Source organism: Rattus norvegicus, chromosome 7, assembly GCF_036323735.1.
Source record: "Rattus norvegicus strain BN/NHsdMcwi chromosome 7, GRCr8, whole genome shotgun sequence".
In the NCBI taxonomy this organism is placed as follows: domain Eukaryota; kingdom Metazoa; phylum Chordata; class Mammalia; order Rodentia; family Muridae; genus Rattus; species Rattus norvegicus.
The window spans coordinates 84,466,733-84,494,597 of record NC_086025.1 but is presented as its reverse complement, the minus strand read 5'-3'; the positions used below and the strand labels follow the sequence as shown (position 1 = coordinate 84,494,597).

General features: G+C 37.6%; 1 long non-coding RNA gene across 5 annotated transcripts; it reads left to right on the top strand.

Annotated features, from left to right (window-relative positions):
• LOC102548754 (uncharacterized) lies at positions 1 to 27,865 on the top strand. 5 transcript variants are annotated; one of them, XR_005487110.2, is made up of 6 exons: positions 1 to 102; positions 2,731 to 2,974; positions 13,986 to 14,155; positions 22,684 to 22,761; positions 24,747 to 24,948; positions 27,583 to 27,865. It is a non-coding gene; the product is annotated as an uncharacterized LOC102548754 (long non-coding RNA). The 5 variants fall into 5 exon arrangements; XR_005487108.2 differs by having other exon boundaries at positions 14 to 102; positions 24,747 to 24,835; XR_010053394.1 differs by lacking the exon at positions 13,986 to 14,155 and having other exon boundaries at positions 1 to 62; positions 24,747 to 24,835.

Sequence of the window (27,865 nt, the reverse complement as noted above, 5' to 3'; positions counted from 1 at the left end):
ATGAGACTTAGCTGCAGTCCTGGGCGCCATCTTGGGACTGCCGCCACACCCGCTCCCCACAGGTCCGTGGACTGGGATCCAAAGGACAATTCAGAGCTTCATGTGGGCCCCATTTCTATTTTTACTATTTAACATATAAACGTAACTATATTACACTGGAGTCAAATGCATTGTTAAAGGGCCATTTATGATATATCGTTGCAAGGGGCACTGTGAATCCTTCAGAGAACTGATGTGCATCCACAGCTTGTGTCAGGAACACAACTTTCGATTATGGTACTTGCTTAGCAGCTAATTAAACTAAGAGGGAAATAGGAGGCTCTAAAAGTGAGTGTGCAGGCTTCTAGTTAGATGGGTGCTACTGCACTAGCAAAGTTGGCTTCAGCGGTCTGCAGCTTGAAACGTCTTAATCTCATTGTTATAATTAATTTTGTAAATCAAAAGGTCTGTGCTGGGCTAGATGCACTAACTGTTGGTTTTGCTTAACGTAACAGTGGTCTCACTGTCTTTGTGATTAAATCATACTTTGGTGTGATATTTTTTCCCTGAGATGAATTATTAATTTACTTATGTCACCCACTTTGTCCAAATATGATTTAGATTTTAAAAGTTCAACATAACACTCTTGCCAAGTATAATTTAAAAATCCCTTCTTTCTGCCTTGTAAGTTTGTAGTATGGGAGAAATAGAATTCACGTGGTCTTACGTTGTACTGAACTATTTGTGGGTGTTCTCTTACTCATCAGTCTAACTGTATCATTCCTTCTGGCGATTATTTCATTAGAGAGAAAGTATGTGTTAGATATTAGCAGTCCTGGTCTCTTCAAAACCTGACTGTTGCCTCAGAAAATATGTAGTTTTGAGCTGGTTTCTTAGACTTTGAACTATGAGACAAAGGTTATTGTTTAATTCCTATTTAAGGGGAATTTTATGGGTAACTTAAGAACACCAAGGGATGTGGAGAGGGGTTGGGAGGGCAGCTGGATGAACATCGAACCTAATACTTTCGTCTCCTTCATTTTCTGGCTCAGTGCAGTGGCATGAAGAGGCAGTGAGCATCACTTCATGAAGAGAGAGTCACTGGTGCCTTTGGGTTCCAAATCCAGGCAAACATTGCTAAACTAAAGATACACTTGAAATGTATAAGGTTATCTTACAATTACAGAGCAGTGTCTGAGAACATACATCACTGAGAAATATTGTCGGGTTTTTTTTTTTTAAACTCTATCATTGTGTATTTAGCAACACTGAGTTTTTCTGTTCCTTATTTTGGATGGTTACTGTCACTTAGAATCAGGCTGTTGTGTAGAAAGACACAATCAACAAAGTGTTTAATAAACCAATAGACAATGCAATTAAATAAGGGTGATGTCTTTATTGGGTTTTTAAAAATCCCATTAACATGATTGAAGTTTTAAATAATTGTCTTAAAACTTAGTTCATTTCCTAATTACCAAGACTATTTTTTTTTTTTTACAAAACTGAAATGCCCTTAAGGCTCGTCAGAACCCATACTGCAAAGATCTTTTAAGAATTATGAAAATGGTGAAGGGAGCTGCCCCAGATTCCAGGATGACTCTTTCCCAGTGACTGAGGTTGATATCATCTTCCTTAGAAACCTAAAACTTCAACATTTAAATTACTCATGATAGCTGCACTATTTGAGAAGAACTTAACTTTAAATATAGCAAATAAGTGGCAGGAAGTTAAATACCAGAAGATATTTAAATGACAACACGAATGGAAGTGTGCATTATTCAGCACCAAGACAAGCTGATATGCCGATCAGACAGGTCACTGCCCCTAGGTGATAGCCCTTTCAAACTCACACAGAGTTAGTTCCTAATAATGAAGCCAGCTTTGGGAAAGCAATTTGCATCATGGATTGGGAAAAGGTGCCCAGACTCTGCTCTCTGAATAAGCTCTGTGTGGTGGCTTGATCCCCTGCACTGTGCATGTGCTGATTAACCATGCTGCCCCCATATTTGCATATTCAAAGTTGGCTTTTTCTGGGAATTGCTCTGACTATGGAGATGACAAAGATATATCCCATTTGATTCCAAAAGTATGATCCTTCTTCCTCCACTGTAGCAGTAGAAACAGCAGGGAGTTGTATCTTCTTCACTTGCCTCTCACCCCTGAACTGCCCTCCCTTTGCTGAGAGTAGAGACCTTCATCAAGATGAATAGCCCCTCCTGCAGCTAGGTATGTTGGCACTGCTAAACAGAGATGGGGGCCTGGGAGCTGTAATTTTCATAGTTTGCCCCTTACCCTGTTGCAATCTGTTTCCAGACAGCCCATAGTGTTGGGTAGCCCCTTTCAGATCAAACTGAGAGAGTACTTTCTGTGTCTTTGTACTTGTGGGATACCTCCCTCCCATTGTGACATTTGCTAGAAAGAGTAAGACAGTTGCTGGCAGTATCTTCTTAAATTTTTAAGTTGCATAACTTTAGTCACAGAGTTCTTTTCTTCTGGCAGACATTTTAGCAGTTAAGAACTTTGCTGTAACCTCTTGTCCTTTGTAAATTGGAGTATCACGGTGCGTGAATATAGCACCCCAAACAGCAGTAGTTGCAGAGATCTCCAAAGGAAACTTCTAGGCTATGACCAGCCTGGTGTCTTTGGAACTTGCTCTCTCTGTTCCACTGACTTCAGCAATTATGTGAATTGCAAATCCCCTAAAGCTAATATGAGAGGTGAATCACTTTTCTCTCTTCTTCTCTCCCACAGGGATGATGAAGTGTTTGTTAACTGCCAAAATTATGAAGTCCAGAAACTTTGGGAAGCTTTTCTGGACTGAGAATGTATGTGATATTACTTCTCCTTAATTTTAATATTGATTGGAAAAATAAGAACAGCACATCAACAAGAGCTTCTATTTCTGCACACTGATTTCCATTGGCAAAGAAATTAATGTTTTTTCTTCATCTTCATACAATAACTCTGGGAAGTTAGTTTATTCCTTCATTTACCAGTAAGTATTCACCGTTAAGCTAAAAACAAGGTTTATAAATATCATGTTTATGGCATTTATATAATGTAATTTGAAAGAAATGTGCTCATCATACAGTAAGAAAAAAATATCCTGTACTCTTGGGGAAAGGATATAAGGGAAGAGAACAGACTTTTCAGTTTTGAATTTGGGAACACAGGCTCTCCTTGGATGGTTTCTTTTTTCTTACTGAGCTGAATTGTAACAAGATTCATCAGATGTGAGGAACAAACAGAATTATATTATGATGGGATTTCTTCCTTTTATGGCAGTAATTTTAATTAGTTCAAACCAGAAAAGAAAGAATAGAATAAAAATGTATAACCAAATATAAAATGATAAACTCACTGTAATAAATCTGCAACTTTGAGCAGATTCTAAGCTTTCCTTAGAAACCTGCTCCATTCCAATGGAGTACTTATGTTTGGATTGTCACAGAAGTGAAATTCCTAAGCAAGACATATGCATAAAGGTATCTAAATTCATTTTAATTTGTAATTTCATTTTCTGAGAATTCCTGAGACTAATTTGTAATAAACAGAATATTATCAGCTTATATCTCTGAAGTCTAAGATGGTTAGGATCTGGGGGATGATCTCTTACAAGGGCCTTCTTGTCATTTTATGGATGAAGACGGAAGGGAAACAAGAAGAGACCATCCTTAGTTTTATAAAGGTACAAACACCACCAGTGAAGGTAGAATGTTCATGAAAGTCCCCATTGTAGTAATGCCATTACAAAAGGAACTAAATGTCAGCATGAGTCATGGATGAGACAAATACTCCATCCAAAGCAAAATGAAAGGCTGGGTGATAAATAAGACCATTGTAGAAGTGTGGGCACATGTTGTGTATTTAGAACAGCTACAAAGAACATATAACATATTGACATGTGTGTGTGTGTGTGTGTGTGTGTGTGTGTGTGTGTGTGAGAGAGAGAGAGAGAGAGAGAGAGAGAGAGAGAGAGAGATCAAGTTTTGAAATATTAGGTGTTATAAGTCTGGCATAGTACAATTAAATTCAAGTTTTCAAGTTTCAGTGCCACTTTTGCCTGTGGATGAATACAAGATTATTAATCGCTTCAGTTCTTCAATCTGTAAAAATATCTACCTTGAATGCTCATTGCAATCATTATTGACTTACAATTGAAGAAGACAGTTTCTTCATTAGATATTAATCTTAGAGTGCTTTATTATAATTTAGCATCATTAATTTATCTAACCTATTTTCACAGAGTAATTGGCTGAGCTCCTCTGAGACTAATAATGTGCATAAAATCACTAGTGGGGATTGCTTTTACAAAGCACAATTTTTAAAACAGAGTGATATGCAAACTTAGGCATGAAGACAGTTAGCAAAGCCAACTGAGGGAGAATCTTTAATCAGGATCTTCAGCTCACTATTAAAAGTCCATAGAACATCAGAGACAACAGTACATCTCTGCCCAATGAAGAACAGGTGACCATAGAAGGAGGATTCAGGACTTTGAATGGTACTTTATGAAGGGCTAGGCTACAGGGGACTGGTCCAATTCATCCTGTTTTCTTCCGTAAGGTTCTCATTTTTCCTCAAGGAAGCTGCATCACTGTTTTTGGATCTGCCATATTCTTTTTATTTTTTCTGATAGAATTTTTGCTGGAATCAATGGAGTCATACTCTGTCAGCGTTTTCTGCTCAAGAAAGTAGAGCCTGAAGCCATCTTCATGTTGTATTCCGTTCCTCTAGTTTTCCATCGTCCCTTGGCTTTCCCCTAGTGATACAGCTTAGAATGTTGGCCTGTTAGCCACAAAGCTGAAGTGACGTAATAGAGGGGAAGTTATTCACCCCTCTGATTTTTGTTTCTTCAGTCCTAATGTGATATTATGAGCCCTTCAAGATTCCCCTGAGAACTGAATGGGTTAATGTTTGTGTAAGTCTTTGGAGTGTAGCAAACCCTTGGACAGTTAACTGAATCTTCATCTTCAATGTCTTTCAAAATACAGTCAATTTTTTTCCAGTCATGATTCTGTTTATGTTCTTTTTTGTTATTTCTTCTTAATATCATCATTTAAAAAACAACCCATATTAAACAGTATTAATATGTCCACGCTGAGGTAGTTTTGCTGAAAACCTTTCCTGTATCCTTATAACTTTGTTTTTCATCCCAATCATGATGGTTTTTTAAGAGCATATTTTCAAGGTCATAAATATTTCATATAGAAACTTACCAATTAATTTTTATCATAACCTTTCATATAAATTAGGAACTGGTACATTTCCCTGTAGTTTGAAGTGAAAAGCACTGAACTGTCAAAGTTTGCAGTGGTACATTATTCCACTATGACAAATGCTCATTTGAAAGTGGGGCTGCTCACTTAGACTTCATATATTTGTCAGTTATTGTCTTTGAAATAGACACTTTATATAATCCTATCTTTATTTAAAATCATATTGCTTTTAGGCAGCCTCTGTATTTTTTCTCATTAAAACGTTTTTGAGTTATATGAGGAAGTCTTAATTGTGTTTTGTAGACACACGCCAGTTTCAGTTTTACATAAATTAAGTAAATAACCTGTACTGCATTTACTGCCACCAACAATATTTTTATGAGTGAATTGGAAAGTTCCAAAAGATCAAATTTGTCTTTGCTTATATTGGCATAATCTGGAAGAAGATGTAGGAAGAATTGGTAAAGTGACATTCCAAAGCTATTTTAAGCAATGTCGCCAAGAGTGGAACAACACTGCCAACCTGGACTGCACCAACATAGGATTATGTGACTCATGGTGTTCCTACTACTTAAAAATTTAACCACTGGTTACAGTTCACATGTAACCGATTTCCAATTTGACTTAAAAATATCAACCAATCTTATAATTGATCATTTTAGGTAATTAAGATCTGCAGTCTCCAAAGCAATCTATCATGTCTTCTTAAGAGAGTTGTTGGAGGTAGACATGGTTTGTGGTTTGCCAGAGGGTCTCTAGAACCTTCCCAATCAGATTTTACTAAGGCCGTTCCATAGTTATCTGTATTGCTCATGGGAACTCAATAACAACAGCTAATTATGATATTAGAATTTCTTGGCTTAAAATATGTCAACTGAATAAATTTTACTTTTAGCCCTTGAGAGAATTTCAGACCATTAAATGCCCTAGTGAAAGCCTTCACAAGGATACTTTTACTTGGCTGCTTATCTTTCCTGTAGTACAAACAAAAATTATTTTATACACTAAAATAAAAAGTTAAATGACACAACTGAATCTTATTTTCCACTAACATACCAATAGCTTAACCATCATCTCCTACTGGCTTTCCAGCTCAGTCAGTACCAATTCTTGTCAGATGGAGAAGCAAGTGGCAAACTGACACTGACCAAATGCCAGGACTCGAAGGAAGAGATCGTTCACAAGAGAGTCACGCTGATGTAATATACCTAGTCACTTAGCTTCTCACACAGCTTTTTCGTTCCATTTTGGTAATCTTGGTCAAAGAATAGAAAAACATCAACTTCTAAAGCTATGGCTGAATGACAACAAGGGTCACCAAATGCTGTTATCACCTGATTCAAGTCTAAGTACAGATCAAATACAAGAAAAGCCTAGCACAACAAGGTTGCTTTATGAAACGTAGTGGTGAGAGTGTGTTGATCTCTGCAAGAGAAAGACATGGTGTGTGTTGCCCTTACTGTTTCAGAAACGGAAACTTACCTGGTTGATAAATATTGCTGCTTAGTACAAAGAATAAAACATTTGGAAGGAGAAAGATCTGGGTTCAGATCTCAACTTCTACCTTTCAGAATTATTATGAGGGCTGAATGTCTCAATGGTATTCACAAATATAAACAGCTACTGGTATTATTACTTCATTAGTCTAGAGTAGCCTTTGATAACCCCAAGAAAATTATGTAATAATATTAACATCCATGTAATACCCAAATATATTCTGTATACCTGCTTTTAAATTAGAGTTCTCTCTCATCTGAGGCTTCTAGCTTCAAATCTTCACATGTAGAAAATGTGAAGGAATGACAGAGGTTAGAAAGGGAAAAGGGACAATGAGAGGGGAGGCTAATGAGGGTCATATCTTGATGGCAACCGATGATTGTCTAATTGGACTTAAAACCCAATCAATAAGAGAAAAAAAATGCCTGATCCTGGAAACCAAGCCAATTTCCCAGGACTAATGGTGGTAATGGATCTTAGAGAAGAATCTCAAGCTGCTACTTGACTAAACCAGAGTAATTCTTCCATTCCAAATACTTATCCTTATCCGCACAGCCAGTGGATCTGTCACCCCCTCATCAATGAAACTTATTTCTCTTTGCAGTAGACAGAGACCATTATAGAAAAAAAAACCTGGTCAAAACAGAGAAAACAGCTGATGGTTGGGTGCCCAGGTCCAGCAGATGCATCTACAGGACAATTCTCATAGCTAAGGACCTGGGAAATTGCAGACTAGGAGAAGAATGATTATTAGAACCAGAGGAGCAGCGAATCTGCGGTGAGAATGCATTCCCTTGAAATACATGACAGTAAAGCTTCACCCAGTATCTCAACGGCATGGCTGCTTATATAAAATCTAAGGAATTGATGTCCTAACATGAGAGGGGAAACATCATGGAATCTCACCCCTAAACAAAGAACTATAGGCACCTAAAGAAAGAAGGCTAGCACAGAACTAGTCTTCCCTAAGAGTGAGCACCATAATTTGTTATTCAATAAGCCATTGATCAGGTCAGAAATCCTATACATGCTAGTAACACTAAGTGGACTAAATGATATTTATTTATTTATGTGTGTAACAATAACAAAGGGAAAGAATGAGACAATGAAAAAAAGAATTCTAGGCTTCCAGGATCAAGCATGTGTTTTCTCCTATTGGGCCATAAACCCAACTAGACCTGAGAAAGAAAATGAGATGGAGCAAGGGTGGGGAGACTTGGGGGGAGATGGAGGGAGGAAATAGAAGGGGGAATGTTGTAATTATGTTTTAAATTCAAATAACAAAGTTAACCAATAGTAGAATACCCTGGGGTTTTAAGCCTGTGATCCCAAACAACTGCTTCAGAGAGTGGAAACGTTTGTGTTTCCTTTATCTGGTACTCTTATTCTTTTTACTGTTTGAGTGTCTATTTCCTTACACCTCTGAACATTTTTATGGAAAGTACTTGTAAGAAGAAGGAGGAAGGTATAATACAGGTTACAAAGAGAAAATTCTGGAACTATTACCAACTGTAAAAGCCCATACTTTGCGGTCTGTTTTCTAATCCGACAGATTACTTAACAAAGTTGTGTGTGAAAACTGATTTGTGATCCACTCTCACACTTATTTAACAATATTGAAAGATTTTTTTCTAAGACAACAGAGATCAATGTCAATAGGTCTCAGCGTATCATCTCAGGTAATGGAATTTAGTACAAAAGTACATCTTCTCATAAGCAACTTGTATTTTAAATCACTGTTAATGGCAATCTGGTTTTATAATATGTTTACAGGACTGATTTTAAATATTCTGTGCTCTTCTGACTTTCAGACTATACAACGCACGACAGGAAAACACTTCAGCACCTACAATTAATTGTTTCATTCCCTATTCTGTGATGCCTTGCTATTAAGGCTCATTTTATAAGTTCTACTTGGACACTATGTTAACCCTCAGGCCACAAAGTATTGGCAAGCATTTGATTTCGTTTTTCCCATTGGCATAGCTGCCTTTCAAGAAACACTCCCTCCCTTTCTTTTGTTTGAATTGGCTACAGTATTTCTTGCTTAAGGGATTTACCAGAATATGGCTATACCTGGGACTGAGTTAAAATCAGAGTAGAGGGCTGGGAATGGGAAGGTTATAAACTGACCACGGAGTGGATAGCGTCATTCTTCCAGCTCTTCAGAAAAACACATGCATTCTATGAGCCCTGACTTACAGAGGTGGAAAAATGAACAGAACATATGGTAAAGTGAAAAATTAATATTAATAAATGGAAAACCTGTTTCCCCAACAGACATTTTATTTTAATATTGTTCTCTACTGGAATGATTTATTTGACTCTCTAATCTACTTGAAATGAGCAATAGGCTAAAAATTTTGTGTGTATGTGTATATAATACACACACACATATAATGCTTAGAGCAGAAGCAAAAAAGAAACAAAAATGAAAAAAGATTAAAAAGACTAGACTCTATATATCTAAAAAGAATATAGATTTAAATTTTTGTCCAAAGAACAGCTGCACTGTTTGTTAAACAGAATATTATTTTTCTGTGTTTTTAGTGTCAGGTTAAGTATATATATATATATATATATATATATATATATATATATATATATATAATGCTTAGAAATACAAAGCATTGTTACTTATTCATGCCTGTCTAGGCATTTCTCTTACATTTAAGCAGTCTGGAGAGGAAAAGCAAAACAGACTCCAGCTAAGGGAAAATAAGAGCTGTTGTGAAAGAATCAAAGCTCTCTCTGCGAAGCACATGACTTTGAAACTCAACAACAAATATCCACACTAGACCAATGTGTGCTTTCGGTTCTCTAACAAGGTCACGTAATAGAATGAAGTTGAGTAGAAACTCAAGAAACAATGGTCTAGTCGCTGACGAGGGCTAAATGTGAACCTTCACTGAACTGACCCTCCACTACTCTCTCCACATCTCCCCTCACTGTTTAATCCCAATAAGATTTCAAATATGGTAGGCAGTTGTCTATTCACAGAACTTCCCCCTTGATATTGGGTTTTCTTTTTTAGAATCTATTGGCCAGTTACTGAAATTGATGGATTGACATGGCAATAAAAGTACAAGAGGAAACAGGCGTTGGCGATCTCTCGTCAAAGATAGTTGTTTCATAAACAATGTCTGTAAGCTTACTCAATCCCTGACTGATTGATTCAACAAGGTTGGTGTTTTGTACCTACTGTGCTATGTCAGCAGCACTTTAACTAAGCACCAAACCCTGGGAGTCCCCAAGTCTCAATCAGAAGCCTTGTGAGGTCAAATTTATTTCCATAATAATCCTGTCATTGATGCTCCACGTTCATTCTCATTTCCCCACAAGTATGTCATGGAGTTTTCCAGTGTCTCAGAAGCCTAAATGGAATTATTTTTCTGAGGGTTTCTGGTATGTGTGTTTGTGATGAAAATTTTCTGTGTTTTAATTTAGAATACAATAAACAGATATTGTCAGATAGAACCTGCATAGTCACGTTCTCCTTGGGACCTTCAATAATTTGAAACACTTTCTGGAACCTAGCACTCTGAGGACACCTGTGTTAGGCCACATAGTAGTTAAAATTGAGCAATATCTGTAAGGGATTGCTGTTGTCTAGGTGCCTTTGTCTGTTTTCCAGTTTGGTAATGGAACCTAGGATAGCCCAGAGTCTGTCCTTTCTAGTCTAATCATCTAATTAGTTCACTAATGTTTGCTTGATACATCAATAGATTAAAAATCTGTTTAAGTTCCATGGATCTACATAGTCCTAAGTGTCACATGAATGATCCTCATTTCTCAGCAACTATGTACATAAAAGAAGGATCTTATGCTTGCATTTAGGAGAATATGCTCCTTGACAGTGGTGATACGAACAATTAGAGGTTATGGATTAATAATCTTTTGCATTTAGCGTATGCTGTCCTGCAAGTAAGAAGTTGACTTAACATATACAGAATGTGATTTACTAATGAAACTTAAAATCTAATATTACCGAAAGAAATAAAAATAAAATTCTTAAAAAGTAAAGTTCTGGGAGCTGGAGAGTGGACTCAGTGGTTAAGATCACACTGGCTGCTCTTCCAGAGATTCAGGGTTCAATTCCCAGTACCCACAGGGCAGCTCACAACCATGTGTAACTACAGTTCCAGTGGATTGCTTGCCCTCTTCCAGCCTCTGTGTTCACCAGCCACGCACGTGGTGCACATACATACATTCATGCAAAATAACCACATACATAAAATAAGTATTTTATTTTTAAGTAGAATTACATTTTATGTTGATAAGTATTTGTATATTTTATAAATGGGACTTCAATCTTTCTTTTTGGTATTCTGTCATGTATTTTTGTCAGCAACTGTTTATGAGAACCCTAGAGTACATTTAAGACATTTGAAAACATGCATGAAGAAAGCCCAATTTCTGTGCTCAGAAAGTTCACAATTTACAAAAAAAAATGTGTGGTGGCTAGTAAGACGCATAGGAAGACCAGCTTCACTTGAGAAACTTGTTCAATAAATATCTAAGGTGGAGAAGAAGCTGATGATATCTCTTTCAGTACAGAGAACACCATACACTTAAGCGCTTGTTCTGCTCAAGGAATAGCATGAGGTTATACGGCTAGCTTACCTGTATTGTGGTTGGTGATGGGTAAGAAAAATGGAATTTGATCGTGAAGGGATTTACATGCTATTTTAGATAATCTGAATTTCAATTACCCTTTCACAAACATTATATACTAAAAGGTCTGTGTGGGCCAGGGAAGCACTATGATTATTGGGTATTCTGTAAGCGACTCCTTTTATTTATTTCCTAATTTTGAAGTGCAAAGCTTTCTTAGTTTTTATTACAAGACAGAAATATATAAACATTTAAGTAAACCTCGTGATTTTCCAATAATAAAATCTAATTTGTTAGCAACTTAAATTAACACTGCTAAGCTTCCCTGAGGCCTGAAGTTGCTGGTTCTTAAGCAGTGATAACATGATGGGGTTTCATTTTATGAAAGCCAATATGGAGACTGTGGAGAAACAGACAAAAAGAACATCTTCAGTAGAAATGCTAGCCACAAGGATGGTGGGCAGAATTGCACCGTCAGTAAGAGACAGCACTTGAAAAAAATTATTCAACCCTATATGAAACAGTTATTCTAGAAGCATTTTCTATGACACACACCATGATTTTTTTTTCAGGAGTGAACACATCTACAGTAATACTCCTGCACCATAGGTTAGAATTCATTTTGGGGTAGAGATTAGAAAGATTGTAAAAGCCAGAGGATAAAGGAGTTTGCTGCGAGATTGTGTCTCTCAGGCATATTAGAAGTGACACTAATGAAATCTCACCAACATGACTGCCTAAACAGTAGTTGAACAAGGACAATAGATATGCTAACATCAACAAGGGGAAACACATGAGGCTTCAATCCCTCCCCAAGAACTATCGGCAACTAAAGGATGCTGAGAAAACTATTATTTCTCGAGGACACACAAATTGGTTGCTAAATATAAAATGATCAACCTTGAACACACGTATATAAGTAACATTATATGAACCGAGCAGGTTGTATTTATATATTTGGGAATATACATATATATATATATGTACATAGTGATATAATTAATACATAAACACACACACACACACATATATATATATACACACACACATATATATATATATATATATATATATATATATATATATATATATATAATACAATTAATGAGAAAAGAGGCCATGAATTTGAAAGATAGAAAAAAGAGATGTATTTGAAGGGCTTGGAGGAAGGAAGGGATGAGAAAATGATTTAATTATACTACAACCTCAAAAAAAAGAAATAATATTTTAATAGAATGAAGAAAGACAAGTTTTGTTATTCGTAGGAAATAAAGAACATCTCAAGGAAGATGCCTGACAGCAGAGAGCCATCTCTGTTAAGGACAGCAGCACTATTGATCTCACTGCTCAGGATCCCTAAGAAGCAGAAGGCAGAAGCTAGCATGAAGATATTACCAAATCAAGCTTGTTAGACTATTTGTTTTCCAGATTTAAACCCGGATATTGGCAGATGACTCTATCTGTACCACATACGTGATGGCCATCTTCCCACAGAGGAAAGCGTTTAAAACAAAAGTACTTTTGAGCTCTGTGCAGAGTTAATAATGCAAATAGGGCTTTGGCAAGGTTTTCCTCAGAAAGCTGCCCAAATTCCCCCCTCATTTCTTCCTGTCTTACTGGTTTGGGTAAATAAAATATTTATGATTTGGTAATAAAATCTCCCAAATACTAAGCCCTTTCATATGTCCACAAGGTGTGGGAAACTTCAGAGGAGCTGAAAATAGTGGGACTTAGCTGATGTCCCTGAGTGGAACTGGACCACTCTAGAGTTCCTGCTTGATGTCTCCAGGACTTAAGGACATATGTGGTCTTTTTGGTTTTCACTTTAGGAAAAAAATCATCAAGCTGTGTCCACTCAAGGGAACTCTACTTGTTGGAAATCATTTGATAGGTTTTTGTTCAAATTCATAACGTTTGGATTCTGTTGACTACAGTCATCATCAACTTAGCTGTATTGATTTATTAGATTGGGAGCAGCTATGAACTGAATTTGCCTTCACTAATCTTTGGCATTGCTGTTCACACCTGACCTAGTCACAGCTCTTTTTCAGCTGAACCCAATTGTACTTAATTAACTGTGGGACACCCCCCCCCCCTGCTTCATGCCTCTCTGGATGCCAGCCTGCTTCAGCAGTTTAGGCTGTCAGATCAAGATTTCCCTGCTCTGATTTTTCTACGGTGTAAAGTGGGAGATTCACAGTAGCCATGACATGCAATTTCTAACGATTTTCTGAGAATGTTCACATGAGGTAACTTTAAAATAGTGTCCTGAAAACAGAAAAATTTGACCATTATTGCTATCGTCATTGTTGGTGTTGGTCATGATGATTTTACTGTAATGCAGCCATGTTTAAAAGCAGATCTTAGCTAGCATAGACATGAAGTCTGACAGAACCAATGTGCCTAGCCCGCTGCTACCAAAAAACTAACAGAGACAGTCGTTAGTCACCCTAGCAATGTATGTTGCCTTCTTTCTCCTATGTAACTAAAAAATCAGAATAAACACATTTGCTAATTAATACTTTGCTAACTTAAAGAAAATCTAGCCATTTCATAAAGAAATGAACAATGCAAATCTCGACTTTTGCTTTGTTTTGTTTTGTTTTCATTTCTGTTTTTTCAATCTGGAAGCAAGTTACTGGATGGTTTAACTTATTTGTACCAATTCATGTCTAGTGACATATCGGAATGCTTGGTCCAAGGACTCCAGATGCCATTTGAGAGATAAATGATACCCCCGACTCCAGAAGAATCAATAATTTCATGTGTTTGAACATTTAACTTTGGGACCTCTTTGTTTATTCTGACCTTCATAGGAACAAGTTGACATACGGATGCTTGATCAGGTATTTAAAGCAAATATAAATTACAGGGCCCTTACATGTGCAATATCCATAAACGTACTAACTCTTGCCTTCAAGATTCTTATAGTAAAATATCCCATAAAGGTTATTCAGAATGTATTTTAAACTTTAACACTTCAGCCTTAGTTCTTGAAATGATTTGAGGAAGTATCACAGAATGTGTTGTGCAACTCTGCGGTGACATAAGCAGATGTTTTACATATTTGCGTAACTCTATTATATATTTGTATAACTGTAGAGTTAAATGGAATTACTGTGTATGAAGTTTCAAAATATTTATGTAATTTCTGGTTTTATTACTCTCTATGTTCTTCCGTCCCTCCCTTGGTCCGTCCCTCCTTCTCTCTATCCCTGCCTCCCTCCAGTCTCTCCCCCTTTCTGTCTGTCTTGCTTTATAAAAGATGGACATTTGTAAAACAAAATCCCTGGATTTTTTTTTTTTTGGCATTGAGGACATTCTCCATAGTGTAACATCTAAGATGGAGACATAGGAATAACAGTAAGCACTTAAAGTTCTTTTATAACACATTAAGGTTTCTTAATTTTCTTATGAAAAGTGTTATATTCTTTCATTTCTTCCAGCTTCTCCAAGATCCTACCCACCTCCCTACCTGCCCACTTATATGTGGTTTCTCTTTTTCAAAAAAAAAACAAAAAACAAAAACAAAAGCCAGAAAACTAAATCAAAATAAAACAAAAAAAAAACACCAATAAAATAAAGTAATCCAAGCTTTTGAATTTATTTTGATAATAAATGTGCCAAGTCAAGAAATAGAATATACATTCTATTTAGAGGGACATACACGATCATTTTAGCTTTATTGAGTTGGTGATACTATTGTTCATAAAGAAGAGCCCCTTTCTTCAGTTTTGTCTCATTCCTCAGTTTGACTTTGTAACAATCCAGTCCATATATAATTATTAAACTTTATTATGTTCATCACGTTTCCATGTGCTATGGAAATCAAACATGTAACTCACAGACTACATGGTAATTACTGATCATCTACTAAGGGATAAACACAGCTAGAAACTTCTTTAAAGCCCCTGTAACTCTCTCTTTAGGCAGCTGAAGGGTGATGGGAACAAATCCCATGATTGGAGAAGAGAGTCGTCAGCCACAGAGATCTGTCTCTCCAAGGTCTGTCACATTAGGAAACATCCATTGAATACTTTTGGTGACAAACATTAAAAAAAAAACATCAGAAGTACAATCAAATCAAGAGCAATTAAGAGTGGTATTGAGGACCAGACATGTTCACTGGAGAGAATTTTCAATGATGTCCTTAAATTTGAATTCTATTTATATCTCAAATTCTCTTCAAGTTCATAAATTTAATAACTTCTTTTCAATTAAAAATGTCAATGTAGGTTATTTGACACCATTCAAAAGGGAGCAAACCCGAAAAAATAATGTTTATTATCTTAATACTCAGCCATGGTTCTTCTGGAATGTTTTTTCTTATATTTCTATGATTTGACTCCCAAACCAAACATGTGTGGCAAGTATGAAATAATACGAAACAGTTTGTCCAACAGAAGCTTCTCAGAAGAAAGGCAGCCAAAAGAACAGCATGATCAATATGTGTGAGGTGAACAAGGGGTCCTAGAGCCACAGAATTTCACCCCATGGCCATAGCAACCTGAGAGACAGGACAGAGTCATCTAAGTGCCACCCAGAATCTCATGTACTGAGATGAGAAGGAAGCAGGTGTAGTAGAGTGGTGGATTGCAGGGGGAGCTATGGGAAAATAACAGTCTGCTTTAGCTCCTGCATTCCCCTGGAACTCTGCGTGAGGAAGAGCTGTCCAAAAGTATTTGTAAGCTTAATTATGGCTGTGTCCAGTTTCTATTTGTCAGGGTTCTCCAGAGAAACATAACCAATAGGGTGTGTTTGTGCACATCGATGAACAGACACACCTATACGTATCTGTATGTGCATATAAGTAAGTGGGGGAGGAAGAGCAATAGATTGATTTTGAGGAATTGGCAGTTGTGACTCCAGCTGAGCAGGCTGACAGAGAGAGACCTGAGGGAGAATCGATGATGAGGAAGTCTGGAGTTTGAATGCATGCAGCACTGAGGCAGAAGCTCCACAACCCCGTCCCCACCCCCACTGAGGCATCTCAGCCTTTTTCGTGCAACATCTTCATCCTCCTGGAGGATGCCCACCTAAATTCTGGAAGATCACTGTTTCAATGCAAATCGATTAAAATTGATATCGACCTCATTTTAAACAGCATGCCTGTAGAGCCCATTTAAGGGTAACAGATGACCAAAATATCTATATTGTGTGCCCTTTCCAAATTAAAACCCAAAATTGTCCTTACGTCTTTAGAATCTTCAAACGAATGTTTTTTATAAAGTGGCCAGGCATTATTCTAGGTTCCTAAAGAACTGCAATGTGCAAGAGAAAATGATTTTTTTTAATTTTAGGTATTCTCCTGTGGTAAGCAGCCTTACATATTATTAGTAAAGCGTATTTCTGTTTGTGTAAAGTCTAATAAAGGAGACAGGAAGGTCATGTTAAAGAGTTCACAAGCATGTTTTAGGCCCTCTGACTCATCATTCATTGAGGCTGGTTTGCATTCCAGCTCAGAGACAATGGAATTGTTGTTAATGGATTGTTAACTCAAGAGAATGTTACCAAATTCTATTCTTTCTTCATGTGTACATGCATGTAGATATCAGCATGCATGCAAACCTCATGAACTTTTTTCATGAGCATTTATAAAACTCACTCCCTCCTGTAATTCGGCAATCTGAATGAATCCACCCGGATAAAGGTTAAAACTATAGTGGTCTCCACGAAAACTTTCTAGAAGAGGAAACTAGGATATCATCTAGTTGATGTAGTTTTCTTCCTTATATTGCTAGTTTTGGACAACATATTAATAATCACCTCAAAGAATATTCTCCCTTCAAAACTGAAGTTCTAAGTTACAAAAGCCCTATGGGAAACAAATTCATTTCAGAGGAGTAAGCACAATTCAAACTAGTGAGAAGAATCTTGAGTGGGGGGGACAGACATTTGGGGTCCTTTCACTTGTTGAGTGGATTGCTCTGTCCTCAACTAATCTAACACTGGCATTGATGATGGACGTTTACTTTTCAATTAGAAAAGAAGACTTTCTTTTATGTAAGAAATTATAATTCTTTTCTATTTGGGAAGTCTCCCTCTTCTTTTCCTCTTGGGAAGTCAGTATACTATAACACTTTTTCAGTGTCAATGGAGACAGACCAAGCCACTGTAAAATCATTCTAATGTTGAAATGGCCATTCAGAAAGAAGCATTTTTGCTTACATGACCATTAAGTTAGTGTTTATTATAAATGACAGGATGTGTATGTCTGTGGGTATATAGACATTACATTGGGAGATGGAAAGAAATTTGAGTTTTCATCAAATACCACAAAAAGGGATTTGCTTTGTTTGAATATCCAAATGTTGAAAAGTGACTGTAGAAATGGAAAGTTGAGGACCCCAATAATCAATTCTTTTTCCAAGACCACTACCTTCGTCTAACACTGGGTTATGGAGAGAAAGTTTGCATCAGCTACACTGGACTTTGAGTATTTCTAAATCCATCCTTTGCTTTTTTATGAAGGTCTTCTTCCAAGAAAACAACACATCTACACCATGTCTTGAATGAAGAAGGAGGAAGGGGAGGAAAGGGAGGAAAGGGAGGAAGAGGATGAAGCAGACTATTGTTATTGACTATTGAATAAGACAAAGGATTTGTCTTATTGATACACATGTGTTATTGAGCCTTTAAAATTAACTGAGCGCTGCATTCTACTGTTCTAATGATTTCTTTATAGGGTGTAGTTATAGGACAAAATTTTACTCCATTGACAATTACACATTTCTAGACATAGACTCAGACCTTTCTAAGTGAAAGCAAAATATTTTGTTCATTTTTAAGCTTCTCACTTTTCCTGGCATGTAAGCCATCTTGACGAACAAAAGACATTTCTATTTTTCTACTCTCTTCATGTCCTACGTAGTGGCCAACCTAGAAACTAGATGAGTAGCGGTTAACCCGTAGCCTCTGTGTATGAACTTTGCACTCTCATGGCTGCCTTTACATGGCAGCGTTGTGAATCTGAGAATGTTTCCTTAAATCAGGTATGAGTTGTATACTGTTTATACTTTACTTTCTCTATCTGCAAAATGAAAATGAATCATGAGAGATTTGAAGCATTCTTTGCCGTGTGAAACATGAAATCGGATTGTGTGTCTGATGTGCTCCATGTGGTGTCTGACCCTTATTAACTTGTTCGGTAAATGGTGAATCATTCTGTGTTAGTGCATAAAAATCTCTAGTCTTATGTGCCCAGGCAACTCTGCCCTACAACCTTCCAAAACCTTTTACAAATATTATAGGATTGCTTCATGTAGTGGCTTAGACCTATAATCTGCACATTCATAAAGTAGAGGTTAAGGATTATCACAAGCTTGAGGTTAGCCTAATCTACACAGTAAATTTTAAGTTCCATCAATGTGTAAAGATCCTGTTTAAATATATCTATCTACCTACCTACCTGTCATCTATCTACCTATTTGTTATCATCTACCTCTATCTATCATCTAGCTTTCCATCCATCACTATCTATCTATCTATCTATCTATCTATCTATCTATCTATCTATCTATCATCTTTCTATCGATCTGTCATCTATGTATCTATCTGCCATCTCTCTATCATCTATCCATCTATATCTGTCATCTATCATCATCTAGTATCTAATCTATCTATAGCTATTGAATCTGTCAAAAGAGCTACAATTATTGTTTATAATGAATGCAATCAATGTCTGAAAGAAATTAGTCCAGGCTTTAGGAAACTAAGGAGGCTATAAAAGTTAATCATCTTCTCAACATAATCTAAGGGACCAGCCATTAGGATCATGCTGTACACTAGAAAAGCTGGAACATATTTTTCCCCAACTGATAGCTTTTTTTCCCCCCTGAATTTATATGCAAGGTTGCCTCTGAGATCACATTATTTTAATGGTTGTCATTATTATTATCCATTTAAATACAGAGGAATTTAGTTTGAAGAGAAACTATAACCTTCCTTTATTTTAATTCACATTTTGTACAGGAAAACCATGACTTGCAGGTTCAAAGGAGAAAGCCTTTAAAAGGGCTTGTAAACGACCTCATAGGCTTCTTGGACATCAAATAGCTCAGCAAAACAGCATTATGATGATTTAAATGTAAATGAATTAAAAACATATGGCTCACATTCCCTGGGAAATACACATGGGTTTGGAAATTAAGGGAGAACTGCCTGACAAAATGCACAGCACTTGGCTTAGCACAAAAATGTTTGAATAATGGGTTCAATTTTTTGCCAAATCCCGAAGGCCACAGGTTTGTCCTATGGATATTTTCACCAAACCGGTGGGTTTTGAGGTTGGTTGGCTTTGAGAATTGTGTTAACCTGTCAAAGCCAGCTCCTGCCACCTCCCACTCCAGCACCCCTCCCCTCACGTTATGTTGGGTGTGTGGTCACCAAAGAATACTGCATTCCAGGCCAACTGAAATAAGTGGAAAAGGGACGAGCTGCTTGGATTTCCCCCTCAACCTTCCTTTTTCTTTTTTCCTTCCCCTCTCCTTCCTCTTTTTATCTTGACCACTTTTATGCTTTATTTCTTATTTCTATTTCTTTCTCCCACCCGCCAAGATCTTGTTTATTCTGTTCAGAAGAAGAATTATCAGCAGAAGCTCTCATCAGCAAGCTTATCGTCACAAAAGCCTGTGAGTGTTAGGGGAATGAATTTTCCATTTCCTAATAAACTTTTCTTCTTTAATATTAGCCATCACAGATGGGAACTGCGAAAGCCTTTCTGTAAATGGCTTAGCTTTCACCACGTCATAAGAGGAAATCCTGGCTCTTGGGATGCTGTGTTTTAAGCATCTCAGAACCTCTGAAAAGTAACATCACTTAATTCAGCTTATTTGGAAAAGCAATTTATTGTTATTAACATCGATTCTATGTATAATTAATTAATTCCTTTCCAACAAGTTGGCACACAGACTATCAGAGATGTGAGGCTAGTTCGTTGCTGTTCAGCATTGACGGAGTCATAGTAACACAAGTGTTATAGTAACAAGATCTGGTGTGTGTGTGTGTGTGTGTGTGTGTGTGTGTGTGTGTGTGTGTTACAGAATATACTGCCTCTTGATAAGCAGCTACAGAATGGATAGTTAAATCCATCCGCATGGATTTGCTTCCCATATGGAACTAATTGCCTCTGGAATAGTTAAAGCCAAAAGATCTCTACAATTTCAAAAGCTTCTCTTATCTTTCTCAGCGTATGGCTGTTGACAGGAGGGAAACACATCTATCCTCATTTATTCTATTGGTCTCATCAAGTGCAGACGTGTTGATGGGGGACTGTTACAGAACCAGATGGTCCAAGTTGGTCTTTTATGTTTCAGGCATTCCCTCTCCCTGATTTTACAAGTCCAGACAAAAGCTGTCCCATGCTTGCAGTGATCTTCTAGAATTTGTCCAGCCTCCTGCTGGTCCTGAACAGGGCACTGAGAACCCAAACAGCAGGTTTCTGTGTCCTTTACCCCTGTATCACAAGAACACATGCTTTAAAAATAAATCTGTTAGAGTGCTGCTAGTGTCTCACAGGAAGAAGTCTGTCTAGCTTTAGGACTCTGGGAAGTCCAAGTTTTCTCCTCAGATTGCTACAGTACTGTTGTCTTTCCAATTGCTCAAGCTCTGTGAACTTAAAATCTCCCTTCACCTTTTTCTTCTCCTAACATTTTTATCTAAACTAATAAAGAACATAATGACATAGGGACAATTAATCTTCTAGTTACCTCTGCCATTCTCATGATGTTGATTGTTATTATCTTATTTAATATTTCTGCAACATACAGCTGCACCAGGAACAAGTACTCTAGGTATATGAAGTTAAGGACTCCTCTCCACCACCTTAGCAAGTTTCACTATCGTCACATGGCACTGGGAATGAAAATGAGGCAAAGCTAGACCTGAAAGATGCTACAAGTCAAGAGCGCATGCGCTAGATGTGGAAAACCAACCATGTAGCAATTCTTCAGTGCAAGAAGACCTCCCTTCCTCTCACCTGCTTTCCAGACGATATTTCTTCTTTCTTCTTCCAAGAATAGGTGGGAAAATGTTCAGAAGGAACCCCACCTACAAAAGTTTGAAATATTGGAAATGGAAAATGCTAACAAGGGAGAGAAGGATCCCCGGGAAAGACCTTTTAGTTATGTGGAAAATGTCTTGTATTTCCTGTGACCTAGCTTCTTCATCTTTTCAGTGAGATTCTAGAGTGCCTTCATCCTAAAGTCTTTGTAATGGTTGACACACAATTGTTGGAGCTCTGTTTACCTCTATGTCTAATGTTCACTGCAGTCAAATATATATATATATATATATATATATATATATATATATATATATATTCACGAATCCAACCAAATCTGCATTTCTCATCTTGGTTGCTATCTTTAGTAAATTTCAGTACAGTAGTACTCAGAGTGAAAATTCTGGGAACTGGTCTTTCATTTCTCTCATCTCCAAGAATAATCAGTTTTTAAAATTTCAGAATATCTTGTTCCTGGATACTACCTTGTCTGAGCTCATTTAGATGATAGCTATCAATAACTTTACTCATGAATAACTCATAAAATATTTTCTACGAGTAGTTCCTAATTTCTAGAAAATAAATTTCAACTCAGTGTTGTGTGCAGTATTTCCGTTTGCTTTTCCTAAATATACTGTGCACATGGTTCCTTGCCTCTGGGACAATGACCATAATTTGTACTTTATCTGATAGATCTTTCTGAGAGAAGATTACATGGTCTAAATCCTGGATCCTTAATCTCTTCAACCCTCTAACCTGAGATAATTGAACAGAGCTGAGAGCAAAGCTTTTGCAAGAAAACAGTGGCTGAGTGCATCTAGCCCACTTAGTCTGGTGTTTGACTTCTCAGAGTGACCTTGGATAATTTATTTAACATCCCTGTTTTTGATTTCTACTTTTATAAGAAATTAATAGTACCGGTAGCACTAAGATATGAGAACTGAATCACCCAGTAATTGTAAAGTGGTCCATGGTGTTACCTACAACCCTCATCTTTTCTTTTCTTAGCATTTCTCTAGTCCCCTTATAAAATCCTGCAACGACCACTTGTAAATGAGAAAATTTGGTGAATCTGTTGCAGTGTATTTCATATATTGTGAAAATAACATTATGTTAGAACAGCATTTTTGAGGCAGAGGCCAAATGCCGTCACCATTTGAAATCATCTTCATGGACTCCTCCCTACTAGGGACTGGCCTGTTGCTATCTTCATCTCTGTAGATGTTAACTAGATTTCTAGGGGGGCATGTGACAGTGTGGTTCAAGAATTACCTGCATACGTGTCTATGTTCAACTCGAGGTTATAACTCAGGAGTTTCTTCTATGTACAGTTTTTTTTTTTAATTCCATTTTAACCTCCACTTCCTTTCCTAGTCTGTCTCCAGCGGCCTTGTCTGAGCCTGACCACGAGTAAGCATGCCAGAGAAGTTGACTGAATGCATTCTGAATTGGGTAATGAGCCATTGTCCCACCTTTGCGGGCTGCCTTTACAAACACCTAAGGTTTAATTTGGGACTGTGGCTGCATTGGATGAGCTTCAGAGACCAGAATGTTGTCACAGCAGCAGGGACCCCACAAACTTGGCTCCTAGAACATTTTGACAAGAAAAATGTCAGCATTTCAAGATACCTGAGTGTTTGTTCCCTGCTTTCTCAAACACAGTCTGGCTTTCATGTGGTCTTACACTTGCTTATTGATACACAGTATTTTTTCTTGTTGGGCCAAATGTGGCAACATATTATTTATTTGACACTGCAATAATCTATTCAATTGGATGGAAAAGAACATATTAGTCAAATGAAATTGATGTCTGGTAGCCATGCACACTCACCCAAATAATCTTCCCTTGGATCCTGTTCACAGCTGCTTCTCCAGCTGCTTGACACCCAGCCACATTTGCACACAGGGATTTATTTTCCCTGGCCCTGTTGGGATGCTAAAACCAACTTTCCGATTCAGCCTCCGCCTCAGCCTTTAACGGCTGGACAATAGTAACACTGTGTGATGATTCCCCAGGACAGACTAAGAGGGATGACTGTTTTAATAGCACTTTATGACTCCTCAAGATGGACTGGAAACATCACCACAAGTAGCAAAAGGTATTCGCCAAGGAGTGAGGATGCCTGGGTAGTCAGAATCCGAGCTGGAATCAAAACCATGGGCAGCAGCAGGATTGAGGTTCTCCAGCATAAATTCCAGGAACTGGACAGGAAGCTTGAGGACATGGCCATAGGGGCTTTCAGAAATGTGCTAATTGTGCAATATTCGACTGGTGAGGGAGACATGATAAAATCTTCAGAAAACTGAAAGACAAAACACAAGCTACTGGCTTGGTGAGATAGAGATCCTCACGAACGGTAGAAAGGAAGGAAGGCAACATTCAGTAGCTAGTCTTTCATTATTCTCTCTTCTCTTCTCTTCTCTTCTCTTCTCTTCTCTTCTCTTCTCTTCTCTTCTCTGTTCTCTCTCTCTCTCTCTCTCTCTCTCTCTCTCTCTCCTTCCTCTCTTTCTTCCTCCCTCTTTGCCTGCCTCCCTCGCTCTGTCTTTCGTCCTGCCTCTTCCTCTCTCTCCCTCTGTCCTTTCTTTTCTCTCTCTTCCTCTTCCTTTCTCTCTTCTCTCCCTTTCTCCTCTCTTTTTCTCTCTCCCTCTCCATCCCCCTCTCCTCTACCCACCCCCCTTTTCTTCTCTCTGTCTCACTCTCTCTCCTTTTACTCTTGCTCTTGGAGCAGGAAAACACAGTGTCTCTGTAGAAGCTTCCTATCCTATAGGAGCAAACAGACACTACATTGCAGTATCTGTGTTTAGGATCAATATTTAAAAGATTGGCTCATACAACTAGAAATTCACTGATTCAATTTAGCTTTCAAATTAGATGATCAGAAAGGTTAGCTGTAGTTCTGTGTTCTAAGACTGAACTATGAGCAGCATCTGAAATCCATTTCTAAAATAGTCGAGAAATGAAGCAAGATCCTGGTAGAAAAATTCTCACCTACTAGGAGCCAAAAGCGAACCAAACACCAAACCAAAACAACCCCTCCCCCTCAAAAATACTATCCATTAGTCTATAGTGAGGCACCAATGAGAACCATTTTCAACCTGTATTTTGTAGCAATATTAATACAAATGATGTCTCACGTAGTCTGGTCAAGTCTGTGGGGATGTCTCAGCTAATGTGTGAAGAGTTCTGTTTTTCCAGGGCAGGCTGCCAAAAGTTGTGTATTCATGAAAACTCGAAGGGCCTCCTGGAAGAGACATGAAAAACTTACCACACTTCCCAGAACCAAGCCCTGAATGAGGACAAAGGCTGCCTTAAGCCGTGGAGCTTGTAACCTTATATCAGAAGGAATTCATTTGGGAAAAAAATTTTAAATATGCCAATGAAATTACACATATCATATGCCATATACTAAAAACAGTCAATTGGTTGTTTCTTTCAGAGTTCTGTTAGAAAGGTTCCTGAGGCTCTATGAAGACCCTGTGGGGGAAGAGTGCAGAAGCCACCGTCCCATACCTGCCATCTAATGTGGTAACTGAGTTTCCCATTGCCACAGCTGGGGAATGAGAAGCACTTATAGATGTATGATTACATGTTGCTATTCAAATGGGATCTGCTCTGTCTGGGAGACCAACTAGGATGTTGTAAGAGCAAGTATCAGTAAATTTAGCCATGAATAAAGTTTAATATAAAAGTGTCATTCAAAATAGAAAGAGATTTTCTTCATGTCACAAAATGGTGAGAAGAAAAGCATAGACAAAGCGAAAGCTCCTGTTTGCTGTTCACGGCTATACCTTAATCTCTGGTCTTCCTAGCTTCATTTGGGAGAATGTTACTATAAGGCTCCCTACCCGGATGCCTCTTGTCTGAATCAGAATGCCCAGTTCTTCCACACAGCTTAAAAAATGGGCTCTCAATAGGCTCTTGAAGCATTTTATGTGTAAAGAAAAGTTAGAATTTGTCAAAGAAGCATTATGGAAATAAATTTAAATACAGTCTTTTATGTGTCTTACTCTATTTTAGATGTAGAAGGAAAAGATAATTTTCTTTGACTTATGTTAGAGTGCTAAAATCAAAAGAAGAGGTTAAAACCTATATATATGAAGCATTCCAATTTTATATAAAATAATGTAACATCTAGGAAAATAATTATTTTAGTATTTGGAATATAAAATACCATTAATATACAAACTACGAATTAGTATAGTTATGTACAGTGTGTTTGTAATTGTGCAATTTGAGTAGTACAGTACAGAAATGTATAAAGCCTTAAGGAAAAACATTCTTTCAGATTCTAATAAGAAAGTACAAAAATTGAAAAGCAAGTTTTATTCAGATTTATAGGAATCTTTTCTGGAGAAAGCATACTGGCCATGATTTTAGCAAAGGGAGGGCCTAGGAGTCACCAGGAAGCAAAGTAAGAGGGGGGAAGTCTAAAGGTAAAAGAAGAGAGGCCACACATTGAAGTTAGCCATGACAGCAGAGGTAGGAACAATGACTGAGGTGGTAGAGCAGAGGCTATCCCTGACAGTGGGACCTCACATTGATAAAGTCCAACAACATATCCTCTTCCTCTGTTTAAGATTTCCTGGGACCCCTACCCTGCTTACATCGAAAACCATTACAACTACACTAGATGGTCTTCTAAAATAATTGCCATTGTGTATGGCTTCTTAATTTAGATTTGTAAAGTGAGCTGAGGTTAGAACTTCTGACTATCACTCGCATTGGCAGTTGAAGGCTGTGGAGATACTGATGATGAGAAGGGACCATGTTGTGTGACAGAGTGTTCCCATCACTGTAGAACATTACATGGGAAAGCTCTGATCTAGACCCCAGGAGGAAAAATCCTGGTTTATAGAACCAGCTTCATAAAAATAAAATGAAATAGTCTGCACTAATTGTGAGGAGATATTTACCGCCTTCCTGTTAGTTTGCTCACAACTCTTACTCAAGTCTCAATGCTGGATATGGAACAAATGCTGGCTGCGGACTTGCTTCTGCTTTTGTTTGATGAGCTAGATGGCTATATAAGACAATGTAGGGGTTTGTGGCATTTTTGGGTTTTTCTTTGTTTTTTGAGGGTGGAGTATTATTGGTTTTTTCTTCCAGCCAGAAGTCATTAAATGCAGAAGGAATCTTGGCCTGGGTGGATTATTATTATTATTATTATTATTATTATTATTATTATTATTACCACTTCTCCTAGTACTACCACTACTACTGCTATTATTTCCAGTCTTCAAAACTGCTCTTCAAGGGCAAGATTTCCATTTTTTTTAGCCAATGAGCACATTGAAATATTAAGAAAATAAGGACACATAATCAGGAAGGGACAAAGCAGTGATAAGATGTGCTATCCAGGCACCAATTAGACTGCTATTTCTGCATATTTTCTGGGTAGGAGGGGACTGCACAGAGAATGTTAGACTTTAAGTGGTAGGTGTAATGAGGTCGGGTAGGACCCAAGAAGATCGCTCAGCAGGTAAAGGCACTTGCTCCTCAGGCTGGTGATCTGAGTTCCATATTCTCCACTCACATGGTGGAAGGGAAAACTAATTCCCTTGAGTTGTCCTCTGACCACCAAACATGTAGTGTGATATGCGAGCTTGCGCACCTACAAGGACACACAGCACTATAACTGAACAAGATTCTAAAGGCTATGCAGACAGTGTCCTAATTTTCTTCCTGGTGACATTCCCATTTGGGTTTGTGAACAGGACAAAAATTCTGCTGACTTGTTTAAGAATGAAAGTAATTTTCCATCTGCACACGACCAGTTCTAGACATCTTGTCATTTTTGCCACTTGGGGGAGAGCCTTTCTGAAGAGTTCTATAAATTCATAAAGCCTTCACTGGCCCTAAACTTTTAAAGTCATTCACAGCAATTCTTCAACATTTGTAACTCAAAAGACCAGTGTACTGTTCAGTACAATTCAACACGAGACAGGAAGTTTGCTATTCGCTGTTCCAAAGAACAAAATCAGATTCTCTGCTAGTTAGAGGTCTTCTAGCTTCTAATCTTTCCTCCCAGTGAGGCCCACCAATTTTCCTGTGACAATGATGCACACGTCTTGACACAAAGCACTTCCTGGTCAGAGAAGGGCTTGTTAGCTTCAGGTTCAGTCACTTTATTCTCATCTCCTCACTCACTTCATTTCTAGTTGAGTGGCAACTCTTGGGTACAAAGCTTGTCAATATGTCAGAGAAGTCTCTTTTGCTCTTCATACACAAAGTTCTGAATTCACTGTGGCTTTGCTCTGATTTCTCCATTTCAGATGCTGTTAATGAAGAGGAATAGACAGAGGAGGAGAAACATCTATGCTCACGTTTATATTGAACATAAGAATCTCAGAATCTCTGCACTAGATTTGAATAGCTCATCTGACCCACCAAGTTGTCATAAGTTTGCTCCTGACAGTGACTAAAGTCATTCTGCTTTGTAATACTCTAGAGCTGTTAATGACCCAAAGTCATTGTTTTGGACTATGTATTCCTACCCTTTAATGGTTTTGTTTATTCTTGTTGGTTTTAATTAAATAAAGAAAAATTTATCCCAAA